Source organism: Ursus americanus, chromosome 3 (assembly GCF_024610735.1).
Source record: "Ursus americanus isolate L20-20 chromosome 3, mUrsAme1.1.p, whole genome shotgun sequence".
Lineage (NCBI taxonomy): Eukaryota > Metazoa > Chordata > Mammalia > Carnivora > Ursidae > Ursus > Ursus americanus.
Window position 1 is genome coordinate 87453698 of NC_142129.1, and position 26967 is coordinate 87480664.

At 42.2% G+C, this 26967-nt stretch overlaps 1 protein-coding gene across 3 annotated transcripts in view; it reads right to left on the minus strand.

Annotated features, from left to right (window-relative positions):
- Positions 1-26967, minus strand: part of NRCAM (neuronal cell adhesion molecule) — a 278867-nt gene that overhangs the window by 137641 nt on the left and 114259 nt on the right. For all 3 annotated transcript variants that reach the window (XM_087861196.1, XM_087861194.1, XM_045793477.2), the window contains exon 3: positions 4432-4505. The gene's annotated coding sequence lies outside the window, so the exon portion shown is untranslated. The remainder of the gene's footprint in view (positions 1-4431; positions 4506-26967) is intronic.

The window sequence follows — 26967 nt, forward strand, 5'->3', positions numbered from 1 at the left end:
AGTCAGGGAAGCCATTTCCCATTATCCTTTTGCATGTGTTTCCTCTCAGGGGCAGAGTTGTCTCGGTCGAGGGTGCGCTTGCTGGGAACAAGGGTCACAGGGCAGTGCCCCCCTCCGGAGTGGCCCAGTTCTCCTCATTTCAGTGAGCCCCCCAAGTTAAAGGCCCGCCGATCCAGCCTACCTCCGCGCCGGCTCTCTAGCTCTAAGCATTTCACACTAAGTGTTTTAAACACTGAAGCTAGGCCAAAAGTGCTGGAGGAGAACAAATCTGACCCAGTAAGTATTTGCAAAGAGCTCTCTGCAAAGGTCACCGCGCCAAACCTCTGGCCTATAAGTGCGAAGTCGTTACACGTGTCCTGTACGAGAGTGACTCGGGCGATTTTCTCCTTCGGGTTCCGAAGCAGATCTTTCTCCCCACCAGACCACAGCCGGAGGAGGGCCGAGGAATGCAGGACACTGGCAGGGCTCCTTCTACTGAGTCCCAGCACTGACTGTCACGGACACCAAAACACGCTGTGACCTTTCTCACCATTCTGCCACCCTTGCTTGATCTCACCCTTCCCACGACCTCCCATGAGAGGATGCCCACGTCCTTCTTCAGGTCCCTTTCTGAGCCTTCGGAGACAGCTCTCAGGCTGAACAGCTGGAGGAGTGGGAGGGGGACTGGGTGGGTTTCCAGAGGAAAATGGTGGTGTCTCCTAAGAATTATGAGGCCAGGATGCAAGGGGCAGAAGAACTTAATCAATGAAGGCCTCTCAGTCGCAGAGGCCAGAGGAACTCAGAGATAAACATCAGGACGTGTACTGTAATTCGGCCTCCCTACACGTGAGATTTAATATGCCCCCATCTGACCACAGGTCACAGGGTGTTACTCAGGGCTCCGCAGGGTAATGGGAAGCTGCGGAGAACACTGGGATGGAAGAACAGAATGTTCTCTCTCCCTCAGCTTTGGGGCTGAGCCCTCATTCCCTGCCGGTTGGCCGCGACCATGACGGAGGGACTGACCACGTGGGCCACCAGCTCACACAGCTGTGGGCACTGCCTTGAAATCGGGAGCGTGCCCTCATCCTATGCCAGGGGGAAGAGGGAGGAAGGCATTACCAAGAAAAGATGGTTCTGGTTTTCTAGCTGACCAAATACCTAATCAATTTTAACTGGGATAAAACCATAAAGAGGCGAATACCCTTAGCTTAGATTTAGATCTCTGTCTTGGTTTCTGTCGGTCCCAGGCTTCCCTGGGAAGCCTTTTCCTCATGTGCTTTTCATCTCTCCTTCTGTGAGGTGAGTATCCCTTTTGTGGGTGGTGGGTCTCCTAGATTTATCTGGTGGCCGGTAACACGAGATAAAACTTCGCAGCTCTACAATGATCTTGTAGGACAAATTCTGATAGATCTCCTTATTGTTAAACAGTCTTTTTTTTTTTTTTTTTTTTTAAAGATTTTATTTATTTATTTGACAGAGAGAGAGACAGCCGGCAAGAGAGGGAACACAAGCAGGGGGAGTGGGAGAGGAAGAAGCAGGCTCATAGCGGAGGAGCCTGATGCGGGGCTCGATCCCATAACGCCGGGATCACGCCCTGAGCCGAAGGCAGACGCCCAACCGCTGTGCCACCCAGGCGCCCCTATTGTTAAACAGTCTTAAAAACTGTAGTCCCCTTGTATTTTGTCATAAAATATTGATTCACATTTACAGATCAACTTAAATCTTTTTACTTACCAGTTCTATTATTATTTACTCAAAATATCAATAACACTACTACTATGTATACATAATTTTTTAAAAGTTAGTGCTATGAGTCCAAGGAGAAGAACAACTTTGGAATCAGCAACCAAAACCAATCACTAAATGACTCCAATAACCTGTCAGGTTCTCCTCTTCATATAGCTTGCCCAATGGGAACGTCCCTTAAGGTACAGCAGGGCAGGATTCTTCTTCCGACTTATTATGGTTCCAAGCAGGACCAAACTCACACAAATGCAGGAGAGCTCTAGAAAACCAGGTATACAGAGAGATTTGAGGGGCACTCCTCCCCCGCCCCCCAACTCTGGTTGCTTCTAGAAATTCCACCATTAGCTGTCCTGCATTTTTGCCCAAGGTTTTCAAGCCAGGTAGAAGAGATGGGGAGAATTCTTTTCCTTGGAGAATTTACACATCGGTGTTAATGATAAAAGGGAACGTGGTCTGAATCCGTGACTGGATATCAATCAGCACAGCTAGCACTTTCCAGAGAGAAGGAAGTGGGTGTGGAAGTGCACACTCACAAACCACGGTTCTGGTTCTTCACATCTGGTGGATACCACGGCACACTAGTGAACGTGGGAAAGACGACTGAAAGCTCCAAGTAGCTACAAAAAAACTTTCTTACTCTAAAGTCAGAGGCTGAACTCTTGCATAGCCTGGGGACATTCTGAATACAAGAGGGCTTCAGAATTTTGGGAAGTTTCAGGGCGTCTTTGTTTCAGGGACGCAAGGGAAAAAGAAACAGGGAAGACACTCAGGATTTAGTTTCGAGCAGATTAAATCATTCCCGAGGATAAAATGAGATATTTCAGTGGCTCTAAGAGAGCCTGACAACTAAAAGCTCCTTTAGTCATTTAACAAAAGACTAGCCAAAAAGATCCACGAAAAGAATGTACTGAGAAAGGTAGAATTGAACCTTTTCACTTGTGCCTCTAGAAGATAGAGATTTTAAGTCAAATAACTCTCACACAATGAATGAAAGACAAAACAGTGCAACTAGCCAGGAAAACGTCCCTAGCAACCGCAGGAGAGTGCCTTCGAAAGTACGAGAGCCCTTATGGAGCTCTACCCCTGCCACCTTCCAAGGACACCTCACACTCCTTCCTGAGGTCCCTCCCCTTGCCTGTCATGCCTTTTCCCCTTTTACTAGAAACTACCACTTACAAGTAAGTTCCGGCTCATGCTGTCTTTCCATCTCTCCTAGGAGTCACACCATATATTATCTCCAGAAGGACTTGCCATAATATACTGCTGATTCGAGGGATTTATCATCGTAGGCCACTTTTACCTAACACCATTACTATTAATTTCCAATTCCCAACAACTGTGATTTGGGATATCCAGACTTCCATGTCCCTGTGAGATTGGATGGGTCCTACTCCTCCATAGGTTTACCTTGCTGGCGTTATTTTATGAATTAAGGACCCTTGTTGGAGCGTGTATAGGTATATCGAAAAGTTATAGAGTAAATCAGTTTACCTTAACTAAGGGAGCTTTCTAGTAAAAGAGCCATTTATACAAAATGAAGGCTTTTTGGTATGGGTCGTGACTACTTAACTCAGCCATTTACTAGTCTTCACTAATGTTCACTTTTCAAGAACTCTTCAAAGAAGAACAAAATGTGTGCTCCTTGATTTGCAAAGCAACGTTCTTAGTTTCCGGGCTACTGATTTGGGGATTTCTGGGGGGTATTTTGAAGCACCGTAAGAATTAGCTATATGAAATCAGTTTTAATACAGCACAAAAGAAACAAATTCAACTGAGGCATGAATCATTTCCTCTGAAGCAGAAAACGACATCTGAATGGATTAATTTTAGCATTTCTCAAGGACAAGAGACAACATGCTTGCAAGATTTTCCTACCTCCAAATCTTGTAGACAATCTTCTTTTCATAATTAAAGTCTGAGAGAGTTTCTTTATTTGTTAAATAGAACCTAGGAGGGTAGAGGACTAAATGTCCGAACAATCATGCTCTCACAAATTCCTTATGAGATAGAGGTCTCTGAGCTATGTTCCAGATCTCCAAGGAAGATAGTCTTCATCAGGTTCAATACCATAACAGCTGGCTTTTCAGAAGGCATCATAGGCCTGGCACAGTTCATTCTAGAGCCGATAATTCAAAGTGACATAAATGGGAAAGGGGTGGGCAGTGGGGGTGGGGGCAATTGATTTACAAAGCAGAAAGCACATATCAAAGTAACATTTAAACTTTCCAAACAGACTTTTGTATTATTTGGACTTCACTGTGAAACAACAAAAATGATGTATGGATAAGTATGTTCTCGGGAGATTTTCTGATACCCGATTGAATCAAAACGAAAACTCTTGTCTTGTAAATGATTCCTTATCATTTTAAATCTTTAATTCCTTCAGAAACATATTGTTTACTAGCAATGCCTTCACTCTGCTGTCTATTTTCTGAACTTTATGATTCATGATTTAGTAAGGCAAAAATCTCATTACTATGGAAGGACAGGAAGGGCTGGTTTTCTTTCCCATGTATTCAATCCATCTCCTTCGACAAGCAGTGTGATTAATGTTTTTGCATCTATAGTCCTAGTCCCCATCTTTCATCATGCTTTTTGGATTGAAAAGTATTAATTATGGCAATAATATTACATAATCATATCACTTTATGGTACGATTCCCTTCTTGACTAATTTAAACCTTCTCAGAAGGCAAACTCCTACCTTTAAAGAAGTTCTTCCTGTCTGAAGAAGTTGTCCTTTTAATTCTTTAAACCAGATGTCTTCTTAGCATCGCCCTGTGGGTCGAAGAGTGGGGGAAATGTTAACGTGACATTCATCGTCAATCATAGCAGACTGTCAATACATTAACTTCCATCCGACTCCCTGATGGGAAACACAATGACCAGGGGGGCCCTGTAAGGAAAGACAAATTATGAATAGATTTGCCAAAACACATCTCTGCTGGTTTCAATCAAAAGTGACACCAGAGAGTTGGCTAAAACTCTGATGACCATCCCCTTCATGCAACCCAGTCAAAAGCGACATGTCTGTTCCCTCTTTTCAGTTGGGGGGATGGAGGGTTTGTTTTTTTTTTTTTTTGCCATGCGTGTATACGGTGTGGCTTAAATACTTTCTTGCTTATTACTGCTGTTATTCTTAAAATTTTTCATTTAGTAGAGTAGGAATTCTTTTGACTTTATTTGAAAGGCCCCAAGTTCTCAATGAGGGTCATAAAGAGATGGTGGGAGCAGCCAAGAGGAGAGGAGCCCCACCTGGACCGTGACAAAGGCTCAGCTATGGATAGCTCCAGAGTTTGACCGGCTCCAACTCCCCGCTCCTCAGCCTGAATGTTTCCTTTGCAAATATTCCAGCTGAGAAGTAGCCAGAAAAGGACAGTGTGGACAGGGAATGGGACAATTGCAGCTGAGCACATTAGGGTTCGTTTTTTTTAGACAACCAATTCAGTGACACCCAGGGTTTTCTAAGGGAGGATTTGTGGCTTTTTGGACTTCGGATTTTCGGAAACAGAAGTCATACTATCAGACCTCTGAAGAACCTTTCAGAGGAGAGAAACAAGTGTCAATTCAGGAACTCCCGACTGCATTGAAATATTAAGACAACTATGAATTGCAAAGTGATTCCATTAATAAAATAAAAAGATGTGTAATCATCAGATGTTCTTGTTTATGCATGTGTTATAAAATATTTTCTGTATTAAATTGCAAAAAGCTTTATCTTAGTGACATGCAAAACCACTCTTAATAGATTGTTCTTGGATCTCATGCAATGATATTTTATCAGGACAAAAAAATGTTGTTGAGGTTAATGACACTCCCTTATTAAAACCAATTTTAGAGTAATCAAGGTTTTCTTTCCTTGTTATTTATTCCCACTTTAAAAAAACTCTTTTGAGGTATGTAGGAAAGAGTTTGCAAGAATCTGAAGTCATGTCTACAATAATAACTCAATCCAACAAACATATTGAACATTTCATATATATCAGTCAATACACTGGATAAATATAAATGAGGAAAAAGTGTAATACACGAAAGCACCTTTACAGGTGAAAATTGATTAGGTCAGTATGTGGATGCTGTCTCCTTTCTCTCCTCCACCTACCCATCTCTCCATCTTTCCACCATCTCCCTCCCCCAGGGCAGCTTGGCTCTGCTTCTGGCTCTGCCCAGAACCTGAGGCAGATGGCTTAGCCCAGCGTCACAGGTGACATGAGAAAAACCCCTCCCTCTTTATGTTACTGAATGTGGGCCTTGGATCAGTCTTCCTCTTCACCACTGCAGTGTTAATGTCTGACATGGGTTTGGGCCTCAGGGACTCAGACCCTGCCTAATGGAGTACTTTGCTTCCAGGTCCTTCAATCTGGGGAAAGCAGTCTGTCACCTCTTCTAGCCCAGTGTAACAGAGCTCTGCACTGGGACCCAAGACGAAAGCCTCCGCTAATAATACATCGTTAACTTTGTCTTGCTTTGTCAATGTCCCCACCACAAGTATCTCCTTCGGGAACCTCAAAGGCCCAGCAGAATGTAGCATTCCTGGGTTGTTAGCCAAAACACAGTGCCACCCTTCACCTCCAAATCATCAAGCTAAGGCAAATGGGCAACTCAAAAGGGTAGCCCGCTCCTTCCTTCTTAAAGACTCTTCTAAGACAAGTTTTTGTGTGTGGCAAAATCCATAGAAACAGAAAGTGGTTCCGTTCGCTGAGCCAAGCCCTAAGGGCATCTCCACCCCAACTCTTTTGGTACCCCTCATCGTGTCTGCGGCATCTACACACATTGCTGGGGAGCTACTGCTGAAAATCGACATCACAGGTGACTGGAGGCTACAGCGAAATACTGAGAAGAGACTCAACTAAAGACACACGTCGATAGAGTTAATGTCGCCATAATTTTTACCCGGAAGAGAAAGAGAACTCACAGTTTGTGGGCTACTCCCACGTCCCAGACCTGGTGTATGGATTACGGGTGATGCACCTGCCTTTAAGTATCATAAACGCTCTGACACGGAGGCAGAAACGCAAGCGTGGAGAGGTTCAGTAAACGACGCCACTCACACGACTCCCGAGGAATGCATCTGGAATATAACTCTGCTTCTGTCTGAATCCAAAACGTGTGCCTCTCCTACCTCCTCCCAAGGCTTTGACAGAAGCTAGGACGAACCTGGAGCGGGGTGCTACCGAGATTTAGGGGGGAGGGGCAGCGGAAGAGGAAGTTGTGGGAAGGCGTGGCCAGACGGATGGGAAGCAGGGAGGAAGCCAAGAGGAGTAGGGTCCGGGAGGCAGGAGGGTGGGCCACAGGGTTGAAACACGCAGGGAGGACGCACCAGAGGAATGGCCCCTGAGTCCCAGCTGGTGGCACCACCTCCTGTGGACCGCAGTTTACAGCTGTCAGCGACACTTCCTGCACTATCATTCCTATGCTCTTCTGCCAAGCGCACCCTTTATTAATAACGTTTCGTGGGAAAGGCAGGTCTGAAAATACCACTGGGTATGGGGTGGAAGAAGATATTCTTGAACACAAATTTTATTTTTTTTTAAATTTCAATTCAATTAATTAACATATACTGTATTATTTGTTTCAGGGGTACAGGTCTGTGAGTCATCAGTCTTATATAACACCCAGTGACCATTACATCACATACTCTCCCCAATGTCCATCACCCAGTTACCCCATCCCTCCACCCACCTCCCCTCCCGCATTGAACATAAATTTTAAAGAGAAGTCAAAGGAATGTGGTTCTTTGAATAAGACTGAATCATTTTTAGTGTAATTCAATTCAGGGCAAAATGCCCTGAAAAGCGCACACATGCAATTTTGCATAGGTGTGGTTTCCCATAGACATTGTGTGGGAAAACTATTTTATCTTTGCTTATATATATAAATGATAGCGTACAGCTTCATTTTTAACTTCCTTGTGATGACTGAAATCCCCCAAGCCTTTGCAAAGACCACCAAAAGACTACGTATTAATGGTATTACCATGTCAGCAATTATGCCAAACATTTCTAGGGAATGAATTTTTGTTACATTCATTACTCTTGCTTTGACAACTGTGTCAATAGGTTTTCATCACTCTGAAACACATTTAGGTTGACAGAATGGGGTAATACATCATTGCTAAGGATTATTTTTCCAATAACAAAGTAACAATTCAATTTCTTTTAACCAAAATACAATCAACTTATCCTATTAAACAAAACCAGTCCTAAGTCAAAAGGTCAAGATGAGCTCTGATGTAATTTAAAAGTAGCCTTCAGGGGCGCCTGGGTGGCACAGCGGTTAAGCGCCTGCCTTCAGCTCAGGGCGTGATCCCGGCGTTACGGGATCGAGCCCCACATCAGGCTCCTCCGCCGTGAGCCTGCTTCTTCCTCTCCCACTCCCCCTGCTTGTGTTCCCTCTCTCGCTGGCTGTCTCTATCTCTGTCAAATAAATAAAATCTTTAAAAAATAAATAAATAAAAAAATAAAAGTAGCCTTCAGAAAAGATAAATAAAATCTAGGTTAAAAAAAATATATATGAAATATATACATATGAAATATATATATGAAATATATATATATATATATGAAACCCAAAGGCCACAGTACACACGATAAACCAATTACAATAAAAGTAATTCAATGGTGCATAAGTATGACATTAAAAAAATTCAATAATTCAAGAAAGTGAATACTTGTCTTAGCCACTCATGGAAAAATAATATGATGAATTTCCTAATCGCTCCAAAGGAAATCAAACTATTAACTGGCATGATTATTTTTTTTTTTTTTGCAGGATTTTGTTTTGTTTTCTTTTGGCCTGGTTTGGTTGAAAATGAGAACCTATAACATTCAATGCAACTGAAAATCTGTTATTGCAAACACTACCAGGTAAAAAGTAACAGCAAGCAAAAAACACTCAAAACCTCATTTGGTTTATACTCTCAGGCACAACCGTGAAGACATTAAAAATGCTAATATTACTCTTTGGTTTCTGCAAGGTAGATTTCTAAAAGCTGGCTTTATTGGTGATATGGCAATGGGCGGATTACATTAAAATATCAAGCATTTTACCACTCAAGCCAATTCTGTTCTCAACTGTGACAATTTTATTTCCTGTTTACACTCTTAAAAAATCAATACAGCTGAGAAATACTTTTTAGAACACCAATTTTGAAAACCTTTCATGTAACAATATATTTATACACCTGCACTACTACGTGTTTACCTAGTATGCAAAATTGTGCTTTTAGGGTTATGAAATGATGGTAATTTACAAACCTATTTTTAATCTTTGGTCTTAACAAAATTTCAGTAGTATCAAAATCATGGACTAACCCCCAAACTCCTTTTTTTTCTTAACTTCCTGCCTTTGACATGATCCTTGGACTGAATTTGGGGTCCATTCATACTTATTAACTGGAGAGAAAAGGATAAACAAACAACCCTATTAAAATTGGCATTTCTCTTTGGTTTCTCTGGGCATGCCTGTCATCTAGCAGCCCAATTCAGCTTGGCAGGGCAAAAAGCCAAAATCATCTTGAAACCCAGTTCTCAGCATTTCAGCAACCTATGAAACAAAATACATTCCAAAAAGCAGAGAGCATGGTCTGGAATAAAGAAGGTTCAACTAGTACTTCAATGGGATGGCCCCCAGAGAGCCACCTCTCCCACTGCCTGCCTGGCTGGGGTTCCAGGTACACAGGGTCCTTAACTTCCAGCCCCGAGTTTAGCATCAAGCTGCAGCCTACTCTTGTGAGACTACTAATCTTGCTGGGGATTGGGACCAACTCCATGGCCTCTTAAATGTCAGGGTGGGAGCAGGGCAGGGATCCCTTCTGATCGGAAACTTGCAGGTAAACCACTGTGTCATGTTTGACCTTTCAGAGAAGGGAAACCACTGATCCCTTACTAAATCAAATTAAATAGATAGAAGACTGACCACCGGGGTGCCTGGGTGGCACAGCGGTTAAGCGTCTGCCTTCGGCTCAGGGCATGATCCCAGCATTATGGGATCGAGCCCCACATCAGGCTCTTCCGCTATGAGCCTGCTTCTTCCTCTCCCACTCCCCCTGCTTGTGTTCCCTCTCTCGCTGGCTGTCTCTATCTCTGTCGAATAAATAAAATCTTAAAAAAAAAAAAAAAAAAAGAAGAAGAAGACTAACCACCCCCAGAAGCTGAAGACTGATTCAAGTGACATCATCATTTGCTACCTTGTAGACTGGCGCCAACATCCAATAGTGAGGAAATTACATTCATCTACGGCATGCTGGGTATAACGCCATCCTATTGCCTGTCGGGGCCCCGGCAATCATGCTATCACACACACACTGTTGTAACAGTTTACAGCACGTACGTGGTACGTTTCATAGTTTACCAGGAGCAACTACTCTAACTATAAATAGAAACCTAGAATTCCAGTGTGCAGTAATGCTAGCTGTCTACCAAAGCACCATGCCCCCTCTCTGCCATGCAGAGTGGCCATGGGGAAGAGGACCCTCTCCAGGCTCTACTTTTCCAGCTCCCCTTGAACCTGGGTGAGACCGTGAGATGTAAGGGAGCCTCCTTGCCCAGATGTTTAAGAAGCATGTGTCTTTCCCACCTCTCCTGTCTCTATTGCGGGCTGGATGCCAATGTCCCGTGTGACTCTGGAAGTCACACAGCATGGCCTTTGTCAATAGAGGTCTCTGAAGGGTGACAGGTAGAGGTCCTTCTGTCCACACAAATGATCTACATGACCAGCACTGGACTGGTACCTGAATTGGAAAGGAATTCTAACTCGGTGAAGTTTCTATAATTTGGGGGTTTGTTACAACAGCTAGGTCTGCTCTGTCTCATTGAATCAGCATGTCGTGAATGCAACAGAAACCTGAAATGAAATCTATTCCTCATCGGTCCTTTTTCTGTGTCTATAATCGAAAAGGAACAGATTTAGTTTTAAAATATTAGCGTATCCAGGGACGCCTGGGTGGTTCAGTCGGTTAAGCATCTGCCTTCAGCTCAGGTCATGATTCCAGGGTCCTGGGATCGAGTCCCGCATTGGGCTTCCTGCTCAGCTGGGAGTCTGCCTCTTCCTCTCCCTCTGCCATTGCCCTTCCCCTGCTTGTGCTCTGTCTCTTTCTCTCAAATAAATAAGATAAAATCTTAAAAAAAAAAAGGTCTCTAGGATAATGATGGTTAAACTGTGGAGTATACCACTTTGTGAGGTCATCAGATTTTCTTCCTAGAAGAAAGTAAACCTGGGAAAGTTTCCCATCCACAAGGTAGAAAACACACTCCCGGGGTACCTGGGTGGCACAGCGGTTAAGCATCTGCCTTCGGCTCAGGGCGTGATCCCGGCATTCTGGGATCGAGCCCCACATCGGGCTCCTCTGCTGTGAGCCTGCTTCTTCCTCTCCCACTCCCCCTGCTTGTGTTCCCTCTCTCACTGGCTGTCTCTGTCAAATAAATAAATAAAATCTTTAAAAAAAAAAAAAAGAAAGAAAACACACTCCGTCAATAAACATTACAGAGCTCTGGGAATCTAGGCAAGTACAACATGATCCCAATCCTTACGCAGCTCCCGGTCTCAGGAGAGTGACTGTCAATGTCAACCCGCGTGTGCACATGTGTGCGCGTCTATGCAGAGGAGGTGGTGATGAGGAGAAGGAGGAAACAAAGATGCCATCTGGGTGTGAACTGGAGAGATGGGGTCCCATCCATGGGTGTGCAGAGATTCCCCAGTGTGGCCCCAGGTAGTACACTGATCTCCCCGGACATACTCGTCCCAGAACGGCCTCCAGATAATGTTACCACCAACAAGGTACAGAATGAAACAGAGGAAGGGGAGGAGCCAACTCTATTCAAGAAGAAAAAGCACTTTATGTTTACCTACTTTACGTATCGAGCTTCCATGTAATGTGCTGGGAAGAAAAGATTCTAAGGAAAATTTTATAAACCATACGGCCATATGGGGAGTTATTGCTTAGTGAGTTGTTCCAGTCTGGGATGATGAAAAAGTTCTGGAGATGGGTGACAGTGACAATCACATAACGAGGCCAATGCACTTAGTGCCACTGCACACTTCAACATGGCTAACATAGTAAATTTTACGTTATATATATTTTGCCACAATATAAAAAAACACATGGCTATAGACTTTCTTCTAACTCTGTAAGTTAACAAATACAATAGGATATTTGCAGGAAAAAACCTCCACCCTCTCATCAATACTTTTTTTTTTTTTTTTAAATAATGATTTTTTATTATATTATGTTAGTCACCATACAGTACATCCCCGGTTTTCGATGTAAGGCTCGATGATTCATTAGTTGTGTATAACACCCAGTGCACCATGCAATATGTGCCCTCCTTATTACCCATCACCGATCTATCCCATTCCCCCACCCCCCTCCCCTCTGTAGCCCTCAGTTTGTTTCTAATAGTCCATAGTCTCTCATGTTTCATTCCCCCTTCCGATTACCCCCCCTTTCTTTATCCCTTTCTTCCCCTACTGATCATTCTAGTTCTTATGTTCCATAGATGAGAGAAATCATATGATAGTTGTCTTTCTCTGCTTGACTTATTTCACTTAGCATTATCTCCTCCAGTGCCGTCCATGTTGTAGCAAATGTTGAGAACTCATTCTTTCTGATTGCTGAGTAATATTCCATTGTATATATGGACCACAACTTCTTAATCCAGTCATCTGTTGCAGGGCATCTCGGTTCCTTCCACGATTTAGCTATTGTGGACATTGCTGCTATGAACATTGGGGCGCATATGGCCCTTCTCTTCACTACGTCTGTATCTTTGGGGTAAACACCCAGTAGTGCAATGGCTGGATCATAGGGTAGCTCAATTTTTAACTTTTTAAGGGACCTCCACACGGTTTTCCAGAGTGGCTGTACCAACTTGCATTCCCACCAACAATGTAGGAGGGATCCCCTTTCTCCACATCCTCTCCAACAATTGTTGTTTCTTGCCTTGTCTATTTTTGCCATTCTAACTGGCGTAAGGTGGTATCTCAGTGTGGTTTTGATTTGAATTTCCTTGATGGCTAATGATTTTGAACATTTTTTCATGTGTCTGTTAGCCATTTGTATGTCTTCATTGGAAAAGTGTCTGTTCATATCTTCTGCCCATTTTTTGATTTGTTTATTTGTTTCTCGTGTATTGAGTTTGAGAAGTTCTTTGTAGATCTTGGATACCAGTCCTTTATCTGTAGTGTCATTTGCAAATATCTTCTCCCATTCCGTGGGCTGCCTCTTAGTTTTTCTGACTGTTTCCTTGGCTGTGCAGAAACTTTTAATCTTGATGAAGTCCCATAAATTCATTTTGTCTTTTGTTTCTCTTGCCTTTGGTGATGTATCATGAAAAAGGTTGCTTTGGCCGATGTCGTACAGGTTGCTGCCTATGTTCTCCTCTAGAATTTTGATGGATTCCTGTCTCACATCGAGGTCTTTCATCCATTTGGAGTTTATTTTTGTGTATGGTGTGAGATAGTGGTCAAATTTCATTCTTTTGCATGTAGCTGTCCAATTTTCCCAGCACCATTTATTGAAGAGACTGTCTTTTTCCCACCGGATGTTTTTTCCTGCTTTATCAAACACGACAAGGATGCCCACTCTCGCCACTATTATTCAACATAGTACTAGAAGTCCTTGCAACAGCAATCAGACAACAAAAAGGGATCAAAGGTATTCAAATCGGCAAAGAAGAAGTCAAAATGTCTCTCTTCGCAGACGACATGATACTCTATATGGAAAACCCAAAAGAAGCCCCTCCCAAACTATTAGAAGTTATAGAGCAATTCAGTAACGTGGCGGGATACAAAATCAATGCTCAGAAATCAGCTGCATTTCTGTACACGAATAACGAGAACGAAGAAAGAGAAATCAGGGAATCCATCCCATTTACAATAGCACCAAAAACCATACGTTACCTTGGAATTAACTTAACCAGAGATGTAAAGGACCTTTATTCTAGAAACTATAAATCACTCTTAAAAGACATTGAGGAAGACATAAAAAGATGGAAAGATATTCCATGCTCATGGATCGGAAGAATTAACATAGTTAAAATGTCCATGCTACCCAGAGCAATCTACACTTTCAATGCTATCCCGATCAAAATACCGAGAACGTTTTTCAAAGAACTGGAACAAATAGTCCTTAAATTTGTATGGAACCAGAAAAGACCCCGAATCTCCAAGGAACTGTTGAAAAGGAAAAACAAAGCTGGGGGCATCACAATGCCGGATTTCGAACTGTACTACAAAGCTGTGATCACAAAGACAGCATGGTACTGGCACAAAAACAGACACATAGACCAATGGAACAGAATAGAGAGCCCAGAAATGGACCATCAGCTCTTTGGGCAACTAATATTTCATCAATACTTTCTATGTCCCTGAAAAGTCAGGAAAACATGAATTCAATCAACAAATATTTCATGAGAACTACCATGGCCCAGGCACCGTTCTAGGCACTGAGGACACGGGAGTGAACAGAAGAGAAACAAGTCCTGCCCTCAGACAGCATTTATTTATCCATCCCCTCCTACACTCAACAAATATTTATTAAATGTCTATCACTTGCCAAGCTCTATGCTGAGCACCAGAAATACAATGGTGAAAAAAACAACAATGAAAACATCAGCAAACCAGATTCTTCTTTGCCCTCATGCAGCTTATACTTGACCACAGGAGACAGATATGATTCTAAAATACCCACACTGAAAAGTCATCAGAGATGTGTGGAGCTCCTAGAGGGTGTGGTGATGGGAACTGGCTCAGTCAAGGTCTTTCTGAAGGGAAAGAGGACTGAGCCAAGATCTGATGGACAGGGTTGGACAGGGACAGTGGGGGGGGGGGGGTGGCCCCAAAGAGGCTAGAGAAGCAGGGGGAGGCCCAGTGGCCACACAGAGCCCTGTGGATCTTTCAGTCTCTGTCTTAAGGGCCATGGGAAGCCATCGATGTACTGTAACAAGGCCCAGGGTGGGAGAGGAATGATCTGATCAAAAATGATACTGATTTAGCTACTCTAACAATTTAAGAATGATGAACCGATGACGGCAAAGGGTTACGAGTGAATTCCTGTACGGTTATAAAAATAGGTGAAAGTTGGGCGCCTGGGTGGCTAAATCGGTTGAGCATCTGCCTTCAGCTCAGGTCATGATCCTAGGGTCCTGGGATCGAGTGTCGGGGGTCCCTACTCAGCGGGAAGTCTGCTTCTCCCTCTCCCTCTGCCCCTCCCCTTGCTCGTGCTCCCTCTCTCTTTCTATCTCAGATAAACAAAACCCTTAAAGAATTTTTTAAAAATAAGTGAAAGTCTTTGAAGCTCTCAGATGAAAGACAGTATTTAACATATCAAAGAGTTATCATGATCAGATAAGAAATTATAAACACTATGCCAATTTTTAACTTTTTAGTGTTAATCAAAACATAGTCTATTAAGGCTCTATTACAAAAATCTACTAACAAACTGAATATGATTAAAAGAGAATTACCAGGACTTGCAAGACTAGTAAATTAAGTGGTCCACACTTGATCAATACTGTTTAATGTAGATACTTTGGGGAATAAAAAACAGTTGAACTATTTGATCAAAGGAATGAAGTATATTAAACGTCACAAAATATGATTACTTAGGCATCTTTCATTAACACAAGATGACAACAGGACATGTAACTAAATGGTGCACTCATTTGATTAATATTTAAGAACCTGAACAAAGAATCAAATACACATCCTTTCTTCCTTTAAAATATGGTTATTGATGCTAATATATACTGTTGAATGGGGAAAAATTCAGATCTGCACAGTGCTGTGTGCTAAGAGCAGATATATAAAGTAATAACAACACCTTTTCTATACCGTCAAGTTAGCCATGGGCTCACTGCTTTAATTTATGCAGATTTATCATTCAATAAGTAGGTGACAGACATTTCCTCATTTCAAATTCTGGATAAAAACAGGAGTAGGATCCATCAAGCTTTTGTGTAGTGAGTTCATCTGACCTCTGAACAACATAGTACATTCCAGACTCTCTCTCAAAGTTCAGAAAAGTTGTATGGACTTGACCCATATAATTTGCACAATTCACCTTTCCACCAAATTGTCATTTATACAATTCGCCTCTGTCAGTTTGTTGTTCTGCTTAAATTATCTTGAGAATGCCATGTAGAGAGCCAGGAGAAGCCTCCAAGGCTGCTTTAGCAACACCTTTATTATAAGCTACCAAAGCCCCCTGGGTTTTATAGGTCCTGGGAACCCAGGCTGATTTGCAGAGGTCTCTACCATTGCTTTTTGAGATCCTCATGTTAAAGTTTAATCTGACTTGGTTTAAAACCTAATAATTATTGTTCCATCAATGCACACTTTGGCCTGAACAAACTTAATATACTTGGGTACAAAAACGTTCGTAAATTTCACGTGTAAAAGTCTTCTAATGTTTAAAATGCCCAATGAAACTGCCCATTACTATCAAAACCGTAGTTCATATTCCTAGCAGATGCCACAAATAATAAGTCAGATTGTAGACAAAGGGATAAAGATGCAGTAAATCAGATTTAGCAAAAAAAAAAAAAAAAAAAAAAAAAAAAAGAATACATTTACCATAAAAAAGAAAGGGGAAATCTTTCTTAAAAAAATAAGGAGTATAATTTGCATTTTTATTATTGGCACTAAACAAATCTCACTAGAAACATAAAATGAGAAGTCAGAAAAACTTTCAAACATTTGGATAAAGACTAGATTCCCCTTCTTCTTCTTCTCCTTCTCCTTCTTCTTCTTCTTCTCAGCTTTCAAAGTTAAGTCATTCTTTCAAAATTCTCTTTTAGATCCTCTAGTTTTTGAGTCTCTTCTTGATACAGACATGAACTCACAAGCGGCCCACACACTTCGATTTCTCCTCGCAGTGCTATGCTCACTGAACTCAATCTGACGCCCTTTCATAATACTGCACGGAAGGAAGAAGGACTGAACCACAACTGAATCAAAATAAAACGGGTTCTGAATAAGACTCTGATGTACCTTCAGTGATGTTCACCCTGGGGTTCCCATAATAGTTACTGACTGGCACCAGGGACATCCTAAGAAGGTTCTGTCTTCACTTCTTAGTTGTCTATGCAAGCACTGATTTTCAATTTCACTTGTACTGGTTTTTTGAACCAAAAGGGACTTTATGAGCATAAAAAAGAAAAAAAGAAAAAGAAAAGCAAAAAGCAAAGAAAGTCAAACAGGATTTCAGTGATAAGCCTACCATGACAGATTTCTCCATAGAGGTGTCCGAGCAGAATGGCCCATTCCTGGTCAATCCCAAAATAGTTCTGGGAGTCTCCGATCTTTCGGTTGTCTAGATAAGTCTCCTCAACTTGAGAACTGTAAACACTGGTCTTATGGAAATCTGGAATGCTATTAGTTCTAGGTCACTAACTAAAGCTAAGTCCAAACATGAAGCTGTCCATTTAAAAAGAGGTCATCTTTAATGCAACATGACCTGTATTAAATGAACCATTATTTCTAAATAAAGCAATCAAGTTATGAATTCAATAGCTTACCAGGTGACATTTAGGCAAATTACTTCCTGTCTGTGTACAAAATGGGGTTAATAATCCCGACCTATCTCTTAAGGTCTCGGGGGACAATTCATTTAGGAATTGTCTAAGTGCTGTATAGATGTTTCTGGTGTTATGAGAGCTTGGTTTTATTGTCATCGGAATGCCACCATCATAAAAAGGAATTGAGAGGTTTAGTCCGAGGTGAATTAACAAAGCAAGGTCTATGCTAATATAAGTGCCCTCTGACCTTGGATCACTGAGCTTGAAAAATCACACAGATCAAAATGGAAATGAAGTTTGCATTTTCAGAGACAGAGTTTTTGTTAATTTATTTCCTATTCAATTCCTTTGCTTTGAAAATCATTACTCTGGAAGCAAAACAACCATTTTCAATTTCCACCTCCTTTTTGTTTTCATTATTCTCATTGCTATTCCCAGCACCATTTGCATGAAAGCATGACATTGGAGGCATCCAAGGCCTTTCTTTCTCCATCAACTATCTGGCACACCCAGGAAACATGCCAGTCAGGAGGCATGGGCTGTGCAGACAACCAACTTTTCTCATTTTAAGTTTTGTTTTTTTTTTAAATTGTGTGATCCCCAGACATTCACTACTTTTAGAGGAAGTAAGTTCTCTCTCTCCAGTTAAATGTCCACGATTCATTCATTTATTCGACAAATAGTTCTTGGGTACCTAGCACATAGGTACCAGGCACTGTCCTAGGCACTGCAGGTAGCAGTGAATTAAAAAAAGGCAGAAATGACTGCTCTTCTGTGGCTTATATCCTGAGGGTGAAGATAAATAGTAAGAGAAGAAAGAAAGAAAGAAAGAAAGAAAGAAAGAAAGAAAGAAAGAAAGAAAGAAAGAAAGAAAGAAAGAAAGAAAGAAAGAAAGAAGGAAGGAAGGAAGGAAGGAAGGAAGGAAGGAAGGAAGGAAGGAAGGAAGGAAGGAAGAAAGAAAGAAAGAAAGAAAGAAAGAAAGAAAGAAAGAAAGAAAGAAAGGAAGAAAGAAAGAAGTTAGAAAGAAAAGATTAAGCATGGTACGGGCATGGAAGTACGGAGATGGGGAGAGCTGCAATTTTAAATACGATGGTCAGAGAAAACCCTCCTTTCAAAGGTGTGATTTCAGGAAAGACTTGAAGGACCGGAGTGTGAGAGCCATTGGGGAAGGGCTCTGCAGGCCAGGTGAGGTTTCTAGGCACATGCAAAGGCCCTGAGGTAGGAGATTTTGTGTTTGAGAACAGCCAGGAGGTCAGGGTTGGCTGAAGGGAGTGAGCAGGAGGAGAAGAGCTGGAGAAGGAATGGCAGAGGTGGAATGGGGGACCATATGACCTAGGGCTGGTACACGGGTTCAAGGCCTCTGACTTCCACTCGGAGTGAAATGGGAAGCCCTTGAGAGGTTCTGGGAGGAGGAGTAACATGCACTGACTCCCGCTTTAAAGGCTGGATCTGGCCGTATGAGAATAGGCTGAAGGGGAGCGAAGTTGAGCCAGGAAGGCCACATCAGAGGCTACTATAGTCGTTCAGAGGAGACATTAGCGGCTTAATCCCGGGTGGCACTTGGGTAGAGTTTCACCACTTCAATTATTAATCACATCCTTCTTCTTCATCTGGCTGTAGTTCCCTATTTGAATTACTTCCCTCTCGAAGAAAGTATTTTTCCTTTATAAGGCTTCCCTCCCACCCCCTTCTGTCAATACTAATACTTTCCCTCCCATCCATCACCGTCTTTAGAAAAGGTCAAACATGCCACATTTGGATGAGGTCAAGGACCTCTAGCAAGGACACTACAGTTGTAAGATAAACTGAGGCATATTTAAATTTTTTAAAAAATTTATTTGAAGAAAAATCTATTTGAATCAGGCAGCATCCAATCTAGCAGACAGGATGGAGCTCGGAGGAGCCGTATGAAATGAAAGGCTGAAACAAGGAAGTCATACTAGGCAGACAGCAGATCGTTACTGCAAGGTCCCTTTGGTTTAGGAGATGGCAGGGTTATCCGGCAGATTTCCCCGCTAGGGCCGACCAGGCGATTCCTGATTGACTGGCTTAAGATTCCATTTCTGAGAGAGTCAAAACTGTCATTAAGTCCTGGTTTGGTGACAAGAGACATAGCACAAGTGACTCCATTTTGGATCTATTGGGTTTTTTTGTTTGGTTTTGTTTTTGTTTTTTTAACGCTACTCTCCCAAAGCACAAATGACTTGATGGGTTCTGTTGAAGTTCTCAGTAAAGACACTGGCCACTCTTCAACGCACTGCATTACAGTCCAGATGACTGCAGAGGGAAAGCCTCCCTCTGAAGTGGGGGTGGGGGTGGGGGGTGAGGTCTGGGTGATTGGGTACAGAGGTCTGGGATGAGGCCAACAGCTTTGGTTTTCAGTAGCCTCTACAAACCTGCTTGCATTTTGAGTTAATTAAGTCCTGCTAGGACTGCCCACAACATTTTTGAAGTAAACTATCATCCTGTTCTTACATGCTCTTATGTCCACATACACCAAAGAAATGCTCACTGTCTTTTAACACCTGTGTGTGTATAAAATTTAGTACTTTATTTTTTATCTTTAACTGGGGTCACTAAAATCAGACACCACGTACCAGGCAAGCCTAAGCCCTGAGCACTGATTGCCAAGACTTGACAGACTTGACTGTCACCAAACAGAAAGGAGGTGGCTACATTCAAGCCCAAGTCCATGTCTCTAGAAAGGTGGTGGCAATGACCACTACTCAAAGAGGACGTCCTGGAAATAGCCCTTGTGGGAAAAGGAGGAAGTTATATTAGTCTTTTCAACCAGCCTAGAAACGTTACTGGAAACCCTCAGGACCAGCTTAGGTGAAAGAGGCAGGTATAACCAGAAAGATGTTGGATTATGGCGTTCTGGGCCCATGGCAGCTTCTCTGGGTACGTGGGAATACTCTTGCTTCTTTAGCTGGTTCTATTTGCAGAAAAAATAAGAATAAATATTTTTATTCTATAAATGATCGATGACTTTTATTAATGGGTTATTACTTTAAATAAATGTTCTCTCTCTTCCTCATTTTGGGTGACTTACAAAAAAAATACCTCTTGACATTTAGAAAAAAAATTTTTTTTTCTTGCGTTTGAGGTCCCACCATGGGGCTCCGGTTCCTCCGAACACTCACACGGCCCATTCTCTCACCTCCTGCAGGGCATTATTCACATGTCATCTTCTCGACGGCTGGAGCCACCGTCTGCGGCGGGTGGCCGCCCTCTCTAAATGGCAGCATACACCCAACTCCCACCTCCTTTCCCTGCTTTATTTTCCCCTGTAGCCCTAGTCCCCATCCAACCTATTACATATTCTATTAATTTATTTTATGTGTTGTCTCATGCACTAGAACCTAGGCTCCAGGAGAAGAGAGATTTTGTCTGCTTTGTTCATGCTATCTACGCTGTGCCCAGAACAATGCCAAACACACAGAGGACATCAATACATATCTATTAAATGAATGAATTCCACAGTGATCAGATAATAATATTAACTTGAGATGTTTTAGTCAAAGATCAATTCTGGCTAGCACATGCATAGAAAGTACTTCTGGAAGGATACACGAGACTGCTAACAGTGCTAACCTTGAGGGGGAGAAATTTACATCTGATTTCACAGCTGTACGTACTACTCATGTCTTTAGATCGTTAGAATTTTTTTATTATCACCCAGTGATGTCTGGGTGATGTGAATTATGAGCCATAGTAAATACTTTTTATAATCTTCAATAATGAAAAAGAAAAAAAAATAAATGTGCATTTAAAAATAGTGAAGCACATACATGTGTAGAAATCTACACACAAACATAGGCAATATATTGGACGAGACATGCAAAGTTAACACGAAAAGATGACACATCTAATAAGGTCTGCTTTAGGAGTGCTCCAGGATCTCATATCCAATAGGACGAACAGATCTGGCTGGAGTGGTATGTCAGTACAGAGACACCTGCAGCTAACACTTTCCAGTGAGCAGGACACTCTGACCGATGAAGGAGGCAGAGAAGAGTGTATCCTTATAACCTTTTTTTTTTTTTAGGTGCTTTTATTTATTTGAGAGAGCAAGAGAGCAAGAGAGAGTGAGGTGAGGGGCAGAGGGAGAAGCAGGCTCCCTGCTGAGTCGGGAGCCTGACACAGGGCTCAATCCCAGGACTCTGGGACCATGACCCGAGCCGAAGGCAGATGCCCAACTGACTGAGCCACCCAGGTGCCCCCTAACAACCTTATTTACACCAAAGATATGGTAGCAAAGATTCCAGTCTGGTCCACGGCTTACAAAGCATTTCAGTTTTCCTCTGAATTTCAGGGCCAAGCTATTGTCATACAATAGTGTCATTATCATAATGAGAGTTCCCGAGGAAAATGAAAGAAACCACGAACACCAGAGTAGAGTCAGAAATGTCAGAGAGAAGGGGCTTGACAAAGTAGCCGAATACAACTACAAGAGCACAGTTATTTACAGAGTAAGAAAATCCAGAAGGGAAAGAAGGCAGTCCTGGCCAGTGAATGGGACTTGTTAGCAGCAGAAATCAATGTTCTTCTCCCTCTAACTCAGGGAGGCATGACAACGAGGCCATTTGTGATATAAAGGGAAGATTTACAGACTTGATAGCTCATGTTCTGGAAATGAGATGGAATATCAAGTTTGAGAAAGGCGCCCTACGGTCCTACGGTCACAAACAGTGGCCTTTGGTGATGAAGCATGCTGAATTTCTCAAAAGGAACCAGGGACAAGGGAAAGAAGAAAAAAGGGATGGAGGCTTGTTTGGACAGAGCGAAAGGAAGGAAGCATGAGCCTCATGAATCATGTTCCCTACCCCACAATTCTTTTAGGATCATTCTGTGATTTGGGATCTTTTCTCTCTTTTCTCTCTCTCTTGATTACTCCACTTTCCAACCAAGGGCTTTGATTTTAATCTACCTAACACCAGCTGTTGCCAGAGCCTTCCTATTAAAGGGCTTAGTTCAGTCTGATCATTAAAGCAAACATCAAGCACATGGAGCCAACACAGCGTTTTGGAAAGAGCACTGGTCTGAACGCCTGCGTCAGACCCCAGCTCCGCACGGTCCTAGCTCTGCAGCCTGGGGCACTCTGCTGAATCACACTTTTCTCACCCTCAAAGCAGATAATAAGACTTGTCCTTTCTACGGAAAATGGTTATGAGGATCAAACTAGATCGTGCAAACTGAAAAACACTGTATGTAAACAGACAAGTGATTTTTATGGTGATTTCTAATGCTCTTTTACTATGGTCGATGGAAAATATGAATAGAAAAGAGAAAACTGTCCTAGGAAAATAGAAGAATGTCTTTCAGTACATTGGCTCTGGGTCCCACTGTAATAAAAGTCAGATAATGGGGATCTTGAGGGATGTTTTCAAAGGTGTGAAATTTTGTGGCATTAGTATAATCACCGTGTGTTTAATTTCATGAGGTTCAAAAAATTGAGTGACACTGAATATAACCTCACAGGTGGTCTTTGAAGATATTTCACGAGCTAAAGCTAGCAAATCCAATTATGGCATTTTGGCCTTAAAAAAAAAAAAAGTACCCCTAATCCAGCTTTTCTCATCCTCTTGACCACTGAACTCTTTGGAATACAGAATTAATACAGAAAACTTGGGGAAAATTCTCAAGCTAGTACAGAAAGAATGACAATAGAATCTTCTTTTTATTCCAAAAGGCAAATTGGTAAAGCTTACGCCATACTTCGTGCACAGGGAGGATTGCATTACAATATTAAAAAACAGCAGGAATGTAGCAGATAAGGGTGAATAAGCCTTGGCGGGGAAGTTGTTTTCAGGTAATATAAAAATGGCCCATGAGACCTCTAAGAACAATTATCTATACAAAGAATGACAAATTACATTGAAATTACGTGTCAACACACTCCACCGAGGTACCCTGCCAGCAAACATAAACCTAGGAGCATTTATTTTTCTTTAAACTGTGTTCACATTTGCCTAAAAATACTTGCTCTCCATCTGACTGGCAGGCATTGCCCCGCCCAGTCCCAATTGCAAGTGTTTAACAAGCCCCGGGAAAGATACTGACTTCCGGATACAAACTCCACTAACCAGATCAGCACACTCGATAAACCCAAATCAATGAGCAGAGAACGCAGAGCTTCAGACAAGCCTTTACGGTTGGAATACAATTCTAGTTTTGGCTTCAGTTTTAAACAAATCATTGAAATGATACCTGAGAGGCGGAACAGAAAATCAATCGGTCCCAGTAAGCAAACATCACTTCCCTTTGCACAGAAACAAGCACACGCATTACCTTACGAAGGAAGTCATCTTATGCTTCCCGTTTCCTTCCCGTAGCAAGAGGAAAATCTTACATGAAGTGCCTGCCCATCCCAGCACATTTCTGCAGATAAAACACTGGTCAGTGAACACTGTTGTGGCCGGACCCTGTGCAGTAAAATGTTAAGAGTCCTCAGCACAGCCAATCCAAAGCCGCTCAGACCTCCAGGGCCTCCCAGGGCGATCAGCCCGGCTTTGTGGCAACACAATGGGGGTTAAACATGTCCTCGTATCCACTTAGAAGCAAGGAAAGTCTCTTTAGTTGCTCACAACTATTTAGCAAAATACGCAATAGGTTATAGCTTGATAATATTGTTTTCAGAAAGTAACTGCCACATTTTCACCTATGGGGAGAAGATGTAAGGTGTTACACGTGATTTCTTCTTTATTTTTAACCTAGTACTAACCTGAAATAATGTGTTAAAATTCCTATCTGGTCGTTGTTTAAATACTCTTTCTTTACAGGACACAGTAATTGCTTAGAAATGGTTTGCTTAGCTCGGCGTCAGAACCTACTTGGCGTGCACATATAACCCGCCATCCGCAGGACTCACAACCATCATTGCTGCCTTTTTCCTTTCATGGTAGCCTAGAAACCCTACTTGCTTCAATTAACTTATTGTGAGATCTTACAAAAATGAATATTACAATGATTTTTCTTTTTCCCGTATTTCTCAATTTTATTCCTCTTTTAGGCTCCTCTGCTACCCACTGTTGTTAGTATCTTAACTGGTTAAGTTGTAAAAACTTTTAAATGATGATTATGATTATTCTTAGAAGTCAGATATTATTGATACCTAAGTACGCACATAAGAATAACAAATAGTGAGGAGGTATTTTCATGATAGTACTAAATACATCAGAGTTCTAGTTCACGTTAAGAAGACCCAAAGAAAGTCCTGGAAGGTGTTCTAAAATGAGGTCTATATAGTAGGACCTCATGGTGGGGGTTGCCACAAATCTTTAAGTCAACCTGTTTTTGCTTGAATTTCTAACGATTATTTTTCAAGCTTTAAGGTTCTCTGGAAAAACTACCAGAGAAGTAGGTTTCTAAGTCCTTCACTGGCCATGATACGAGTTTAGAAAGTGTCCATTTAGCGCATTTTCAATTCAAGTTACTCACTTCCTAAGATCAAAACCTAAAAATCTGTCCCCCACTTCTTACAACGCCCGGCATGAACAATGGGTGGGCGTATTTCTTTGAAGCTCTTTTCAGGACTTCTCGAGACCTGGCTGGAATAATGCTTTTCCTCACAAAAGCGCAACCAACATGGAACACAATCTCCTTCAAAGGGTATTGTCAGGAGATCAACAAATAACCACAGCCACATGACCTTTCCAATCCAACCAAGTAGAGACATCCGACCATCCTGACGGTCCCACTTCTCTCTGCACATCTGTTTCTGCTTCGTATGTCCTAATTAGCAGCCTTGAATCGTGTTCATAGAAACTTGAAAAGCATAAAATCATTTTCTGATTTTTTTCTTTACTCTTTAAAAAATATGTCACGCAGAGGAGGGAAGCCTTTAGAGTTATTTCCTCCCGACCGCCTCTCTGTGCTCTGTGCGCGTTACGAGTGGTCCCCGTTGATAGGAAACAGAAGCTCATCGCTGCTCAAGCCACCAATACGGCACACGCCGCCGGGAGCGGAGTGTGAATTACACTTGTTACACCTGTTGGGATTTCCCAGTCAATGCTCTGGAGCAAATTTTTAAAATTGAAGCTTTCCCGCTGGAAAGTAAAGGGTGCCTATGTTTTTCCATGAGTATGTTAGCATAACCTTTCTTTTCCCAGTTGGCTATTCCCACAGGTGTAAAAAAAAAAAAAAAAAAAAAAAAAAAAGGCTCACGCAGCAATCTGAAAGAAGGTTGTATTTTAAAGAACAGGGTGAGGACTGCTTACAATGGGGCTTCAAACGGTGATTGTGTTCCTCGCAGTGAGGGCTGAATGGAGGAGAGCCCAGCCTGATCACGCAGCCTGGCGGACCCAGCCTCATGAGAATGATCTCGGCGCACTGCTTCACGACAGCCGCACGCCCATTAAACCCTAAACGCCTCTGCCTGCCCACATCTCGCTCTGTCTCTCACTCTGACCTGTTACTTCTCAACAGAGGCTCCTCAGTGGGCTACTCAAAACATTTTTTTCAGTAAACGGAGGTGCTGGGTTTAACGGGCTCCTCCAAACCCATCAGCAAAGCTGGCATTTTATGGCAAGAAGGGGTAGTGTCCCACTTTCAAACAGCACCACCGAGCTGCCCTGCAGGAGGGGGCCCTTTGAGGTAGTAGCTCTTTCACCTTGAGATACATTTTTATTGACAAACGTTGAAGTCGACAGCTATTATTCCTTTGGCAAAACAGCTCTGTCTTCAAAAATCAAAGGTTGGATATCTCATCTTGAATCATCAGGTCGTTAATGCCTATCATGTACTTAACGCATCATTTCCGAACATGCAGCTTCATTTTGAGGACCGGGGAGGCAACTTAGGGCATCAGAAGGGCACATTCTGCTTTCTGTTCCCTTAATTCAATCTCCCGCATCGTCCAGATTTATGTCTTTACTGGCGTGGCCCTGCTTTTCTACATGCCACCTCTTCGTACCCATTTTAATTTAAGTATGCAAGAATGTTCAGATGTGCTTTTGTACAGACCCACTTCTTTCTTGAAACCTAAATAAGGTATCTAAATTTTGATTAGAACAGATGCAATCAGAAATTTTCAGTCTTTAAAGATTACTTCCTATCCAGATTTGATACTTGTAAATATCATACCGCACGTGTATGCGTGATACACAGTCATGTGTTTCCGATTTCTCAGCTGCAAAATGAACATAGTAGAACACCTTCTTCATAAAGCTGCTATGAGGATTAAATGAGCGAATATTTTTAAGTCACGTAGAACAATGGCCAGCACATAGCCAATACTATGCAAGTGTTTGTATTAAAGAAATAACAATAAATCAGATATCATCTATGAATGAGAAAATGAGCCAATGATTCTTTCAGGTACTCTTCCAGAATGCAAGAGTCCTGCCCTGAGTCTTAGTTTACCTTCATGATCTTTACTTTTGTCATGATTTAGCAGGCTTTTCTATTTGACCAAGTTCACATTCACTGCCCATTTTCTGCAATATTTTGTAAGTTCTCCCAGGGCAGAGATGATGGATGTTTTCTTTTGAATTCCTTTACTGGAACTAAAAAAAGATGTCCCTTAGCTGGGTGAATGTGAGATAAAGAGATTTGCTGAAGTAGTTTATACACCGAGTGGGGGGAAAATGAATTAACCGAGTGATTCTCTCCTCCACCCTCAAATGCCATTCTGCACGCACATGGTCACAGGCATCCCTGGGCATGTTTGTCAAAGACATGGCTCTGCATAGGGGAGACAAGTTAAGTGCCATGTCATTTGGTGA